Below are 14,993 nucleotides of genomic sequence, written 5' to 3' on the forward strand. Positions count from 1 at the left end.
TTAGGGTGGGTCGTTATCTTGTTGAATGATCCAGCCCCGGTGCAGCTTCAACTTCATGACTGGTTCATGAACATTATTCTCAAGAATCTGCTGATATTGACTGGAATCCATGTGATGCTCAACTTTAACAAGATTCCCAGTACCTCAACTGGCCACAAAGCCACATAGCATGATGGAACCACCTCCAAATTTTATTGTAGGTAGCAAGTGTTTTGCTTGGAATTCTGTGTTCTTTTTCAGCCATGCATACTGCCCCTTGTTACAGTGGGGAAAATAAATATTTGACCCCCTGTCAGTTTTACAGGTTTTCCCACCTACAAAGAATGGAGAGGCCTGTAATTTTTATCGTAGGCACATTTTAACTGTGAGAGAATCTAAAAACAAAATTACATAAAATTACATTGTATGATTTTTAAATAATTAATTTGCATTTTATTACATTAAATAAGTATTTGACCCCTAGAAAAACAGAGCTTAACAATTGGTACAGAAACATTGGTCTGCCATTACAGAGGTCAGATGTTTCCTGTAGTTCTTGTCCAAGTTTTCACACACTGAAACAGGGATTTTGGTCCACTCCTCCATACAGATCTTCTCCAAATCTTTCAGGTTTGGGGTTTCAGCTCCCTCCAAAGATTTTCTATTGAGTTCAGGTCTGGAGACTGGCCAGGCCACTCCAGGACCTTGAAATGCTTCTTACGGAGCCCCTCCTTGGTTGCCCTGGCTGTGTGTTTGGGGTCATTGTCATGCTGGAAGACCCAGCCATGATGGTTTTCTTGGGGCAGTTCTCATCCTCTAAACATGGTAAGTGGAGTTGATTCCAAAAAGCTCTATTTTGGTCTCATCTGACCACATGACCTTCTCCCATGCCTCCTCTGGATCATCCAGATGGTCACTGATTAACTTGAAACGGGCCTGGACATGTGCTGGCTTGAGCAGGGGGACCTTGCTGCCCTGCAGGATTTTAAACCATAACAGCATCATGTGTTACAAATGTAATCTTTGTGACTGTGGTCCCAGCTCTCTTCAGGTCATTGACCAGGTCCTCCTGTGTAGTTCTGAGCTTTGTCAGAATCATCCTTACCCCACAAAATGAGATCTTGCATGGAATCCCAGACCGAAGGAGACTGACAGTCATCTTGTGTTTCTTCCACTTGCTAATAAATAATCATAACAGTTGTTGTCTTCTATCAAGCTGCTTGCCTGTTGTCCTGTAGTCAATCCCAGTCTTGTGCAGGTCTACAGTTTTGTCCCTGGTGTCCTTAGACAGCTCTTTGGTCTTGGCTATGGTGGACAGGTTGGAGTGTGATTGATTGAGTGTGTGAACAGGTGTCTTTTATAGAGGTAACAAGTTCAAACAGGTGCAATTAATACAGGTAAAGAGTGCAGAATAAGAGGGCTTCTTGAAGAAAAATTAACAGGTCTGTGAGAGCCAGAATTCTTGCTGGTTGGTAGGGGGTCAAATACTTATTTAAGGCAATAAAATGCAAATTAATTATTTAAAAATCATACAATGTGATTTTCTGGATTTTTTTTTAGATTCTCTTTCTCACAGTTGAAGTGTACCTACGATAAAAATTACAGACCTCTTCATTCTTTGTACGTGGGAAAACCTGCAAAACTGACAGGGTGTAAAATACTTATTTTCCCCACTGTATGTCCGAATAACTCAATTTTAGTTTCATCAGTCCATAGCACCTTATTCCAAAATGACGCTGGCTTGTCCACATGTGCTTTAGCATACCTGAAGCGACTCTGTTTGTGGTGTGTACGCAGAAAGGCTTCATTTGCATTATAGTGATAGAGACACTAACTGCAGTAAGATCATGTTGTAGGTCTTCGGAGCGGGTCTGTGGGTTGACTATGACTGTTCTCACCATCCTTCACTTCAGCTAATCTCAGATTTTTCTTGGCCTGCCACTTTTGGCCTTAACTAGTACTGTGCCTGTGGTCTTCCATTTCCTCACTATGTTCCTTAAGCCCCTTTCACACCGGGGCTGCTCCCAGTTGCTTGCTGTTGTGTCATGACGATGCCAGAATGTCTGTGTTGTGTCTCTGCCCCCTGCACGCAGCAGGGGGCAGAGAGGAGGTGAGAAGCAGCCTGCAGGATCTCTGCACAGAGAAATCAGAGTGCACAGTTTGGCTGCAGGCAGACTGTGAATGAACTGTCCGTAAGCACATGTGGAGATGTCTGGAGTTATATTTGATGGATTTTTTTTATGGATTTTGTTTATACACATTTCTGAGAGAAGAAGCTGCAGCTGCTTCACAGTGCCTCTCTTCACCAGACAGCTCCACACAGAGAAAGAGCTGCAGCTGCAATCAGCATTTTTTTTCTGTGTGGTTTTTTGAGCGTGTAGTTTTACTGGATTGTGTACATGGTATAAAAGCAATCCTGCGTGATTTATACTGTGGGAACAATGGAACACAGCAATAATCATAAATTGGTGTTGGGTAACGTTGTTTTGTGAGTGTGTGGCTTCCAGTCATGCTGAGTACTGTCCTGTTGCTCTGACTTGCGCTGAAACCACTTAATTCTGCGTCGACATGTTTAATTTTTGTTTGCGCCCTTCGCACTGTTGTGGTGCCGAGCTGCATCGTCTCGGCACTAGGTTGCTTCCATGCGGCGTCATCATAACGACGTATGACGCAACTGGGAGCAGCCCCGGTGTGAAAGGGAATTTACAGTGAAAAGTGACAGATGAAATCTCTGAGATAGCTTTTTGTATCCTTCCCTGAAACCAGGATGTTGAACAATCTTTGTTTTCAGGTCATTTGAGAGTTGTTTGGAGGCTTCCATGTTGCCACTCATTAGAAGAGATGCAAAGAGGGGAAACATTTGCAAACGGCCACCTTAAATATTCTTTCTCATGATTCGATTCACCTGTGTAAGGAGGTCAAGGGTCAATAAGCTTACCAAACCAATTTTGTGTTCCAATAATTAGTGCTAAATGTATTCAAATCAATAAGATGACAAGTGTGCCCAAATTTATGCACCTGCCTAATTTTGTTTAAAGAATTATTGCACACTTTCTGTAAATACTAGGAACTTCATTTCATTTCTCAAATATCAGTGTGTTTGTCTGCTCTATGATATTTTTAACTGAAATTTCTGATCCAGACAACCAACGATTTATAAAGGAAAACATGAAAGTTATCAGGGGTGCCCAAACTTTTGCATACAACTGTATGTGTGAAGGGGCCCAAATTAATGATGGGTATTAGGAATGGATTATTCCTTTAAACTGGTATTCGGGGAGAAAAAAGAAATGTGTAAACACAATTCCTGGCCTGGAATAGATATCCCTAAGTTGTGGTGCAGACCCAAAGCAGGGTAGGTTCAGGAAAATGAAAGAAAATAAAGAAATATTTAAAAAAAATAGGCATATCACACTTTCATTTTTGATAGCTATTCCTTCAAAATGTAGTCCTGGTAGATTTCACAGTGTATATACGTGGGCTGTCAATAAAGTAACGGTCCTTTTTATTTTTTTCAAAAACTATATGGATTTCATTCATATGTTTTTATGTCAGACATGCTTGAACCCTCGTGCGCATGCGTGAGTTTTTCCACGCCTGTCGGTGACGTCATTCGCCTGTGAGCACGCCTTGTGGGAGGAGTCGTCCAGCCCCTCGTCGGAATTCCTTTGTCTGAGAAGTTGCTGAGAGACTGGCGCTTTGTTTGATCAAAATTTTTTCTAAACCTGTGAGACACATCGAAGTGGACACGGTTCGAAAAATTAAGCTGGTTTTCAGTGAAAATTTTAATGGCTGATGAGAGATTTTGAGGTGATTCTGTCGCTTTAAGGACTTCCCACGGTGCGAGACGTCACGCTGCGCTCTCAGCCGCTGTCGTCAGCCTGTTCAAGCTGAAAACCTCCACATTTCAGGTTCTATTGATCCAGGACGTCGTGAGAAAACAGAGAAGTTTCAGAAGAAGTCGGTTTCAGCATTTTATCCGGATATTCCACTGTTAAAGGAGATTTTTTTAATGAAAGACGTGCGGACGGGTCCGCGCGTCGGGAGGCAGCCGCCGCGACGCTCCGCCACAGGAAAAACACCTCTGTTGAAAGCCTTAAGGACAAGTTGGAACATGTCCTGCCTGTTAAACAATTTCTCATATACTCACTCCACTGAAAGCCATCAAAAGCCGCCTGGATTTTACAAATGGTTATCAACACGGAGGTGTTTTTCCTGTGCCGGCTGCGTCCCGACGCGCGGATCCGCATGTCTTTCATTAAAAAAATCTCCTTTAACAGTGGAATATCCGGATAAAATGCTGAAACCGACTTCTTCTGAAACTTCTCTCTTCTCTCACGACGTCCTGGATCAATAGAGCCTGAAATGTGGAGGTTTTCAGCTTGAACAGGCTGACGACGGCGGCTGAGAGTGCTGCGCGATGTCTCGCACCGTGGGAAGTCCTTAAAGCGACAGTATCACCTCAAAATCTCTCATCAGCCGTTAAAATTTTCACTGAAAACCAGCTTAATTTTTCGAACCGTGTCCACTTCGATGTGTCTCACAGGTTTAGAAAAAAGTTTGATCAAACAAAGCGCCAGTCTCTCAGCAACTTCTCAGACAAAGGAATTCCGACGAGGGGCTGGACGACTCCTCCCACAAGGAGTGCTCACAGGCGAATGACGTCACAGACAGGCGTGGAAAAACTCACGCATGCGCACGAGGGTTCAAGCATGTCTGACGTAAAAACATATGAATGAAATCCATATAGTTTTTGAAAAAAATAAAAAGGACCGTTACTTTATTGACAGCCCTCGTATACAATTTGCTAGTTCAATTGCAAACTGTTGCTCATTGACTAGACTTCTTCTAGGACATTTGAGCAGGGTCCATTTCAAATGATTTTTCCAAAAGTTGAAAGAGAATAGCCAGGTGTCATGCTCGTAGGCAAGTTGCATAACACTCTGTTCCAGTGTGTCCACAATTTCAAGGTAGTTGAATTATTACAACACAGACAGCATGAATAACTACATACCAGCCTACAATAGCTATGACACGCTTCCATTCAGTTACTGTGAATGCTGCACAAACTTGAGAATGTCACAACAACCTAATCGGTCTGCAGGAAGCTACTGTGTGAAACATCATGATTTTGTTGACGCAGAAGAACATTTTATATAGCCTTTATAAAATTCAACAATTAATAACAACCAAGCTCCTCAGTGTTCTAATTGACTGTATGAGAGAAATTCCTTTTTCCACAATTACAACAGTTCAAGGGGCAACTTGGATAGATAATTTGCCTGACAAAGAAAGTACATCCTGAATACTGGACAGACAGTGGATAGCAAGAGAACACTGGTGGTTTCAGGAAACTCACAAATGGGTGGAATCCAAGAGATCCACTAATACTTTGTTCAAAGGCCTACAAAGATTAAAAAAAAAAAATACCACCATGTTTGTGCAAGAGTGGGAGCAGAACAATGAATAAAATGCACAGACTCCATGGCAATGACCTGTGAGATATGTGAGGGGTGATTGAGAGTTTTTGGGCTTGACCCAGAAAAAGTACAGCATGATTCTCCTTATTTTGCATTCTGAGAAACTAACATCTCACAACATTGCACCCAGTGAGTCAAAACTTTACATGCTCTCGAGAAATGTTAGTTTCTCAGAAGGCAAAAGATGGAGAACCATGCCCTACTTTTTTCAGGCTCAAAACCTCTCAGTCGCCCCTCATACATTTGTGAATATACATTTTCATACACACTGGCTTAAAGCTTTCACACTCACAACTGCTCATATCCCATTTTATCCAGTAATATATGTTGAGTCAATTAGAATGTGACTTTATTTCCATCTCAAGGTATTTAAAAATAAAAGTGAATAAAAACTGAAATGAATGTAACTGTCAGATTTTCAGTGGGTCACCATTTTCAATACACCAAAATGAAAGCATCTTTAAACAGTATAGAAGTTTCTAGAAGATTTTAGAAATTGGTGGAATTGCTTGTAAATGCTTCTGGATGACAAACTCTAATGGCCCCTTCAAAAACTTTTTTGGCGAACGCCGACAGATTCCACCTGCTGCCAGGAGGTACACACGGTCTGAAATGATGCCGTGGCAATTCTTTTGTGCACACCCATGTGCACGTGCACAAACACAGCGTGAGGACGTACACTGCGTTCAGACAGCAGCAGCAGTAATTACATGCTCAGAATATTATTTATGCTGTGCAGAAATCAATGGAAATGTGTAAAGCACAAAACAGAACATCATAAGAACAATGAATGTACTGTGTAAATGTATGATAATGTTACTGGTCACAATTCTGTTCTCACTGTAAAAACAAAAAAGACACTGAAACTGGAACTGTAACTGAAAGCCATTGATTAGTCTGAAAAACCATTTTTTCCCAATAATGCAAAAACAAACAGAGCTACATGGATGATCTCAAGCGCATATGGATAAACAAACACATTACCATCTGCTGATCTACATGTTGAGTCATGATGACAGCACCAAATGACATCATGTGACATGAAGAGCCTGATTCACTAAGATCCCAGATAACGAGTATTAAATTGCATGGACAGTCCAAAGTTTTGTACGTTGGAGTGGAGAATGTGATAAACTAAGAATATTTGCTCGCATGACAGCAGGCCCTAACGTGACGTAACCAGTAGTACAAATGAGGATTTTGCATGTGTTAATGACTTGAGTGTTTGCCCTAATGCACACATTAAGACAAACACACACATACAGTAGTGTTCAGAATAATAGTAGTGCTATGTGACTAAAAAGATTAATCCAGGTTTTGAGTATATTCCTTTTTGTCACATGGGAAACAAGGTACCAATAGATTCAGTAGATTCTCACAAATGCAGCAAGACCAAGCATTCATGATATGCACACTCTTAAGACTATGAAATTGGGCTATTAGTAAAAAAAAGTAGAAAAGGGGGTGTAGCATTCAGTCAGTGAGTTCGTCAATTTTGTGGAACAAACAGGTGTGAATCAGGTGTCCCCTATTTAAGGATGAAGCCAGCACCTGTTGAACATGCTTTTCTCTTTGAAAGCCTGAGGAAAATGGGACGTTCAAGACATTATTCAGAAGAACAGCGTAGTTTGATTAAAAAGTTGATTGGAGAGGGGAAAACATATACGCAGGTGCAAAAAATTATAGGCTGTTCATCTACAATGATCTCCAATGCTTTAAAATGGACAAAAAACCAGAGACGGGTGGAAGAAAACAGAAAACAACCATCAAAATGGATAGAAGAATAACCAGAATGGCAAAGGCTCACCCACTGATCAGCTCCAGGGTGATCAAAGACAGTCTAGAGTTACCTGTAAGTGCTGTGACAGTTAGAAGACGCCTGTGTGAAGCTAATTTATTTACAAGAATCCCCCACAAAGTCCCTCTGTTAAATAAAAAACATGTGCATAAGAGGTTGCAATTTGCCAAAGAACACATCAACTGGCCTAAAGAGAAATGGAGGAATATTTTGTGGATTGATGAGAGTAAAACTGTTCTTTTTGGGTCCAAGGGCCGCAGACAGATTGTGAGACGACCCCCAAACTCTGAATTCAAGCCACAGTTCACAGTGAAGACAGTGAAGCATGGTGGTGCAAGCATCATGATATGGGCATGTTTCTCCTACTATGGTGTTGGGCCTATATATCACATACCAGGTATCATGGATCAGTTTGGATATGTCAAAATACTTGAAGAGGTCATGTTGCCTTATGCTGAAGGAGGCACATGCCCTTGAAATGGGTGTTTCAACAAGACAATGACCCCAAGCACACTAGTAAACAAGCAAAATCTTGGTTCCAAACCAACAAAATTAATGCCTCACAGATGTGAAGAAATCATGAAAAACTGTGGTTATACAACTAAATACTAGTTTAATGATTCACAGGATTGCTAAAAAAGCAGTTTGAATATAATAGGTTTGAGTTTGTAGCGTCAACAGCAGATGTTACTATTATTGTGAACACCCCCTTTTCTACTTTTTTTTTTACTAATAGCCCAATTTCATAGCCTTAAGAGTGTGCATATCATGAATGCTTGGTCTTGTTGGATTTGTGAGAATCTACTGAATCTACTGGTACCTTGTTTCCCATGTAACAATAAGAAATATACTCAAAACCTGGATTAATCTTTATAGTCACATAAACACTACTATTATTCTGAACACTACTGTATTAAGTGAAAATGTATTTTATCAAATCAAAAATGAATGTGCTTTGAAAATGATTTGTCACATGAAGTGTGCAAAGCCCAAATTCAGCACAGCTCATGATCTTCAAATGTGCATTTCCATGATGGGATGCATTGTACTCTGGTGTTAATATATTCTCTTCACTTTCACAGAGGACATGACCTAGAATGAGAATCATTTATGGATGCTTTATGTCGAGGTGTCCTGACCATGCAGTGTGGTGCTGACTGCTGTCAGCTCTTGTGCGTGTTTGCACCCAGAGACTGCATTGAACAGACGTGCACAAGCCTTTCTACTTAAATTTCTTTTACATAGTAAGACATGATAAATGTCACATTTAATTTTATTTAGGCAGTGGATGATTTGTTGTGTTTAAATAAACAGACCACTATAAATTAATATTTAATTGTAATGTTTTCTGTGTTTCAGAAGATTATAGAGTGAAAATAAGGAAATTTAGACCCAAACAGTTCAAGGGTAATCCCTTTGAATCAGATGTATGCATGTCTGCATTGATCATGCAACACTGTGCAAGTTAACACCAATGATTCAAATGCACATAATTACAGATGTAATTTCTGGAATTGCTTTTAACCTTCATAAATCATATTGCGTGTGCAGAACCCACCAATTTGTACATTTAACATACACAATTTTGCTCACTCAGGTGGACACAACTCATATTAGTGCAGCAGCTAAGCGAATATTTAGCGCAAAATCATGCAAATGGGGATACAAGCACCAAAGTTGGCACAAATACTCCTTAGACATTACTCGCTGGAAAAAACCAACTGGCCACTTGAATTTTCAATAGGCGGCCAGGTAGGGTTCAATTGAAGAATTACACAGGGGTCAAAATTATAAATGCTCAAATCATTTTGAAAACTACACCACATTATTTGTCTGATCGTAAAGATTCCAAAAAGGTATAGTTTGGACTGTCTATGACTGAATGTTCTGGAGTTATGGGGTAAAAACAGCAAAAATGGTGACAAAGGTCAGTTTCAGTTTGTACAGGGGTTAAAAGTTAAAGTTGCTCCAATTTTGGTAAAACATGATGCAAATTATTAATTGAGTTAACAGGGTTTTAAAAAGGAATAGTTTGGACCATGTATCGTGCTTAGTTATCATGTTACGGGGTAACATATGTCACATGTCATAGAATCCAATGGACGTTGACCTTGTTGGACCTTTACTTTGGAGACCAAACATTCAACACAATCAAAACTATTCCATTTATCAATCCTATTAGCTCAACTAATAATTTGCATCACTTTTTACCAAAGGTGAACAGACATGTAGTTCTACCCTCTACAAACAGAGGAGAGCTGCTTCTAGGAAAAAACGCTCTATCCTCTGCACGCATGCACACGGTCAATATCACCCAAGTCATCTAGAGACATACATTTTTAACTTATGGTTCAAATTATAACCAAATTTATTTCGGACAAGTTATTTAAATTAATGTCACTTCTGAAGTTTTATAAAGTGAAAATATCAGATATATGTTTTAGTTTTAAAATAATGCGCTAATTTTTAAGATGTTAGTGTCGGCATGCTGTGCCCAGCAGTGCATTATGGGTAGGATAGGGTAATCTCAGTATGGTAATCTCAGTACATTCATGACAGGAGAATGCATTTGAGACACTCTGATCAGGACAACAGCATTAAACTCTAGTGCCTAAAACTCTCGTGAATATATTCTCTGGGTTTAAAGATGTTGTTTTTGTGTTTGTTTTTATTAAATTCCACGCATCTTAAACGTTGCAAGTAGCAACACAGATTATCTGGAATTTTGTTTTGGGAAGTATTCAGGGTCTCTACTGCCATCTACTGGCCAGTAGTATTCATGGCAGTGCTCAGACTGAAGCTGGGAAGACACTCTGTACCACAGAACCGCACGCTGTAAAAGTTCAGATCGCCTGACTTATGTTCTCACACACATTGTAGGTTCAAAAACCACACGTCGAACTCGTGTTTCCAGAAGCAAAACATAAACAGAATTTTTTTTCCAAACTTAATTTACAAAAACTCTCAATGGGAGACATCAATGTTTAAAAAAAATACATTACAAGACAGGTCTGTGGTGTTTGCACAGGCACAAGAATATCAAACAGGTTTGATTTTTATCTGACCATACGATCGGCGATCAGGAGGTGGTCATGAGATGTTAAACGCAGCTCGTTACTCCATGTATACTAAACGATGCAGGATGCGCGATTAACCTGAAACTTGGTGTGATCCAAAAAATTCTCACACGAATGAAAAATCAGCTGACAAAGGGCCAAAACTCACACTGGCACCAGTAGTTGGCCGTGTTCTATTTGACACCAGTTATATCAAATGGTTATCTAATTACAACTTGGCTTTTTTTTTTTTTTTTGAAAATGCCTTTTTTTAGAAATCAAAAATGGCATATTTTACAAAAGCACATTTATCTGTAAACAGCAACACACGACACACCTCACATTAACGTGTTGGTTTACATAGAATTAATCAACCAATCAGTGTAGCAGAGGCACATTTTACCCAGAATGCCATCTGTCTGTGTTTGTTATAAAACTTCAGAATTAGTGCATTAATCAACATTAAAAGATATTATGTTATATGTTATATTATGTTATATAGAGGTTATAGCTTAACTTTGCACAAATGACAGAATTGACATTAATGGAGTTATTCTATCAGTATTCATTTTATTTATACACCAAACCATAACTCAGCACTGCTTTATTTTCCAAGATCTCTGCCTAACGGCAGTGCTGTAATTAAGTAGAGTTTAGCTTTTTGGCTCCTCTCAGTTGCGTCTGTGCTGGAAGCCATGTAGTAAACTAGAGCTGCCAGCAGGGGGCAGGATGCTGAAAGACAAAAGTGTTGATTCATTATCTGGGTCTGTTGTTGCTTTTGATGCTTCCAAAAGCGATCGCGGTGAATAAACTCAAAATCAGCTTGTTAGTAGTTGCAACTATACCGGAGACAATACTGGAATTTATCGGTTATCTGTAAATTCTGACACATTTTTGGGTGGTTTATCATTTTGTATTTATTGAAGGTAACTTTTCAGTTATCTGATTATCTGTTATGGAAGTTAATTTTTTGGTTATCTGTGCCCACCACTGCAAGTATGTTTATAAATGAGTCCACACTAACTTCACTTCTGTTGATTGTGATTTGTTGTGATCAAGAACACACTAGTTTTGTTTGCAGTATTTGCCAACACAATTATTATGAGATCCCTAGGGCTGAGACTATGAATTATGAATACTTGTTCAGGCTTGTCTTTCCTCACATCGTATCTCATTTCACCATATCCGTCATCTTTAATGTGTCTTTGTTTGCTATGTGTGCATCACTTGTTATCTTTCTCTCTAGGTATGGCTGTTTTTAGCATATGAGACATCAGTTCACCAGTGCCCCTGTCCTCTGCTGTCCTCCAACCATCCATCCATTGGACAGTCAAGGCTGTGAAACAGACAAGGGGATACAGTAGGCTGCACAAAGCCTAACCCCAGCTAGGGGGGGTCAATGCTTCTTCAACCCTGAAAGGCCACAGACAATCTTACAACAAACAGATTTACAGCCATGCATGGACACATAGCAATGTGAAAAGCTGCCAACGCAAAATGTGTGCATGAAATGCTGCAAAAAAGGACACAGGTAGCATTTCTACATTTTTCAGGTCAGTACACATACTGAGTCTACCCTGGTGTTTTTAATGCTCTGCTGAAAGGAGATGAGCAACCCATTCATGGATCTACCTCCAGAAATTGCATTTGTCAACGTGTGCTGAAGCCCATTCTTTTTGTGTGGTGTATTTAAAAATGCGCCGCTATTCTCCCTGCTGCCTTTGATCTTCTCAGACAATATCCAGGGGCAACGCCCACGAAACTCCAAATTCATATCAGAGGCCAGATTTCCCCAGAGACAGGAAGAAAATGAGAGTTCCCTTTCTCCGTGAGGTCGGCATCTACGGCCCAAGGGCTGGTTCCACCTGGATGTGTGCAAGTGACTGTGTGTGGGCGGAGGCATATGTGCACAGCGTACGGGGATGTGTGCGTGCAAACCAAGACATTTTGGTGTGTAGTTGCGTGTGCACAGTGTGTGATCGAAGTTGTCTCACTTCAGACTGATAAGAGGAAGGAGAAAAGTGACGGCAGCGGTCAGTTGAAAGTGTAACGCTCTATATTTCATACACCTTTTTAACACGTGCGATGAGGGACGTAGTCAGATATATTGAATGTCCATATTGAACAGGTTCTGGTCTCTACAGAAACAAAAACGGATACTGCAGATGAAAAAGAAATCCATGAGCACTTCAAACAACCTTAACCAGTTCTGACGTAACATCAATACATTTCAGTCCGGATTCATCGAGGAAAACACAAAGTATACTTGACAACATGTGATATGACACTTTGTAATGAGGTCATTGCGCTTCCTCTGATACCACTGATGGGAGGCTACGAGTTTGGAAGTTAACTGATAGCTGTTTGATCACATGTGATTGAGCTGATTGCAATATGAAGCCATTAGATCAATAAGGCAGAGTATTAGAGTATAAAGAGGAGAGGAGGGTGCGTGAATATTAAATCCTACTTAAAACTGTGAAACAGTGAAGTCTCTTTTTTTGCCTCAGAAGAAAAGCTCGATAAAGTCAAGCCAATAATATCTGAGTTATATTATGAAGCAGCCCCATTCTATTGACTGTGAATATGATTATGTTTTATGGCACAGAAATAATATTGCAGTATCAATTGAACCTTATTTTACTATAAATTCTTAAATGCAACCACATATTGCAAGAAGTCTCCTCTTGATATAATGAGCCACTGCAGAATTGGTGTTTTATAATCACATCATTCTTTGGTTTAAGTTGGCTAAATATTGTTTAAGCAATCAAAAATAAAGAAAATAATGTGCATTTTGTTTATGGTGGAATTCCATTCACAGCACATGCAGATAACTGATTAAATTCGGGTAACTCTCAACGATACCAGCATCCGGTCAGTGATTAATACAAATTATCACTGAATCTAATTTTATTCTTCCGTGCATTTAAACAAGGTAAGATCTAATTATGGCCTAATGCATAAGTTATTAAAACATCTTCTTCCAGCATGGCAGGCTGCCAATCTGATTTCAGCGAGTGTTCTCATTAAACACGCCAACTTATTCCATTGCACCTTGCTGCTTCTTTTTGAAAATCAGTCTCACAAATGAGGAGCTCTTAAATAATTCTCTGATCAATCATCACTCATGTGCCAAGAAAATGCTTAATTCTCTTTGATGCACCAAATTTCCAACAGCTAATCTCGAAGCCTTTAGACATTTTTTAGAGGGTACAAGTGCAGGTGGAATCACAATGTGTTCCTGAAAACAGAAGCGGTGGATTTCTTCTACAGGCTCACTTTTCTTTTTACTTTGGAGGAACTTGGAGTTCTTTTTTTTTTTTTTTAACACCCACTGAAGGGGATGAGAGAATGAAAAGAATCCAAAAAACCCGCAGAGGTTCATTATGACTTTGATGGTGTGCAAAGTCCTGTAATCAAACCCCAGAGTCCAGATTGGTGTTCCAGTTAGTGTTCTCTGCATGTGCAAAACACATCCAACTGAACAAATCCTTTAGCACAATGTTCATTCTTAATCATTCCACTCTATTTTTTTCCACCGTATAATATGTGAAAGTCTGCCAACTCAGATGCCTGATGAAAGAATTCTCTTTAATCTAATGATCCTCATTTGTGAGATTAAAGAATTTTCTTTAATCAAGTGGCATGTTGAAGTGGGGTGGCTTGACTTGAGGGTGTTTTCATATCTGGAGGTTTGGAATGAATGCCTCCTCTATGTTCTAACTTCTTAAAATCATCATAGCTCTATTTTTGCACTTGTTTTAACATATCACACAGGCACACTGTCTGTTTGGCATCCGTTTAAGAAGTGAAAGAGGTGCAGAGCTTATGGCTTGCCCCGCACGCTTATGTCATACGTCCGGTTTGAATGCAGCACCTCTAATGCCAATTTATTTTTAGCGAATGTGTTTAGTGCGATAATTGTTAATAAGAAATGTAAATTTTGAAAATAACTGCAAAAATTTGTTTCTGAGAGCGGCAATAGCCCCAGTCCAGTCTCCTGCTTCTTTTTTGTGATAGTGTTATGAAATACATCATATTTTGTGATGGAGTCAAGTTTAGTTCACTATCTTTAACCCTGCCCCTAACCCCAACCCTAACCATGACCTTCACGCACCCCCCCCCCCCCCCCCCCCCCCAGGCATCACCCCAGATTTTGTGGTACCATCACAAAATAATTCCTAATAGAGCTAATAGTTGAAATTACTTTTCTTGATACCATCACGAAATTGCGTGTGATTGCGTTGAACAGTCTATAGTCCAAGCAGATCTACAATACCACTTAAGTGGACTAAACACTTAAGTGGACTAAACAACAGCCTCACTGTACCATGGCCTACACAAAAATGCAACAAAAGACAAAGTCTGGCTTTGAGCATGGATTTCAAGATAAATAGATCATGGACATTACAAAGGATTGATGCTCAAATTGGTTAAAGAGTGATATTTCAGCAACAAACTTTGTAAAATGGGCCTGAACATCTCCCGTGTCCGTGTGAAAAAGCCCAGATTTGCAGACACAACATGGTGGAATTTGCAACAGTGTGATTTTCTCTCATCTTGAGACGTGAGTCTTTCTTCTTCTTTAACATCTAAATGGAACTTGCTGCTGAATTGTGACCTGCTGTTGTTTCTGCTCGTTTATGAATTTCTTTTTTCATAAAGCATTTCTTCTGT

General features: G+C 39.8%; 1 protein-coding gene across 1 annotated transcript in view; it reads right to left on the bottom strand.

The window, feature by feature from the left end:
* The window catches only part of tenm1 (teneurin transmembrane protein 1), a 728,712-nt gene that overhangs the window by 485,912 nt on the left and 227,807 nt on the right, over positions 1–14,993 (bottom strand).

The sequence above is a fragment of the Thalassophryne amazonica genome, chromosome 11 (genome assembly GCF_902500255.1).
Source record: "Thalassophryne amazonica chromosome 11, fThaAma1.1, whole genome shotgun sequence".
NCBI classification, from domain to species: Eukaryota; Metazoa; Chordata; class Actinopteri; order Batrachoidiformes; family Batrachoididae; genus Thalassophryne; species Thalassophryne amazonica.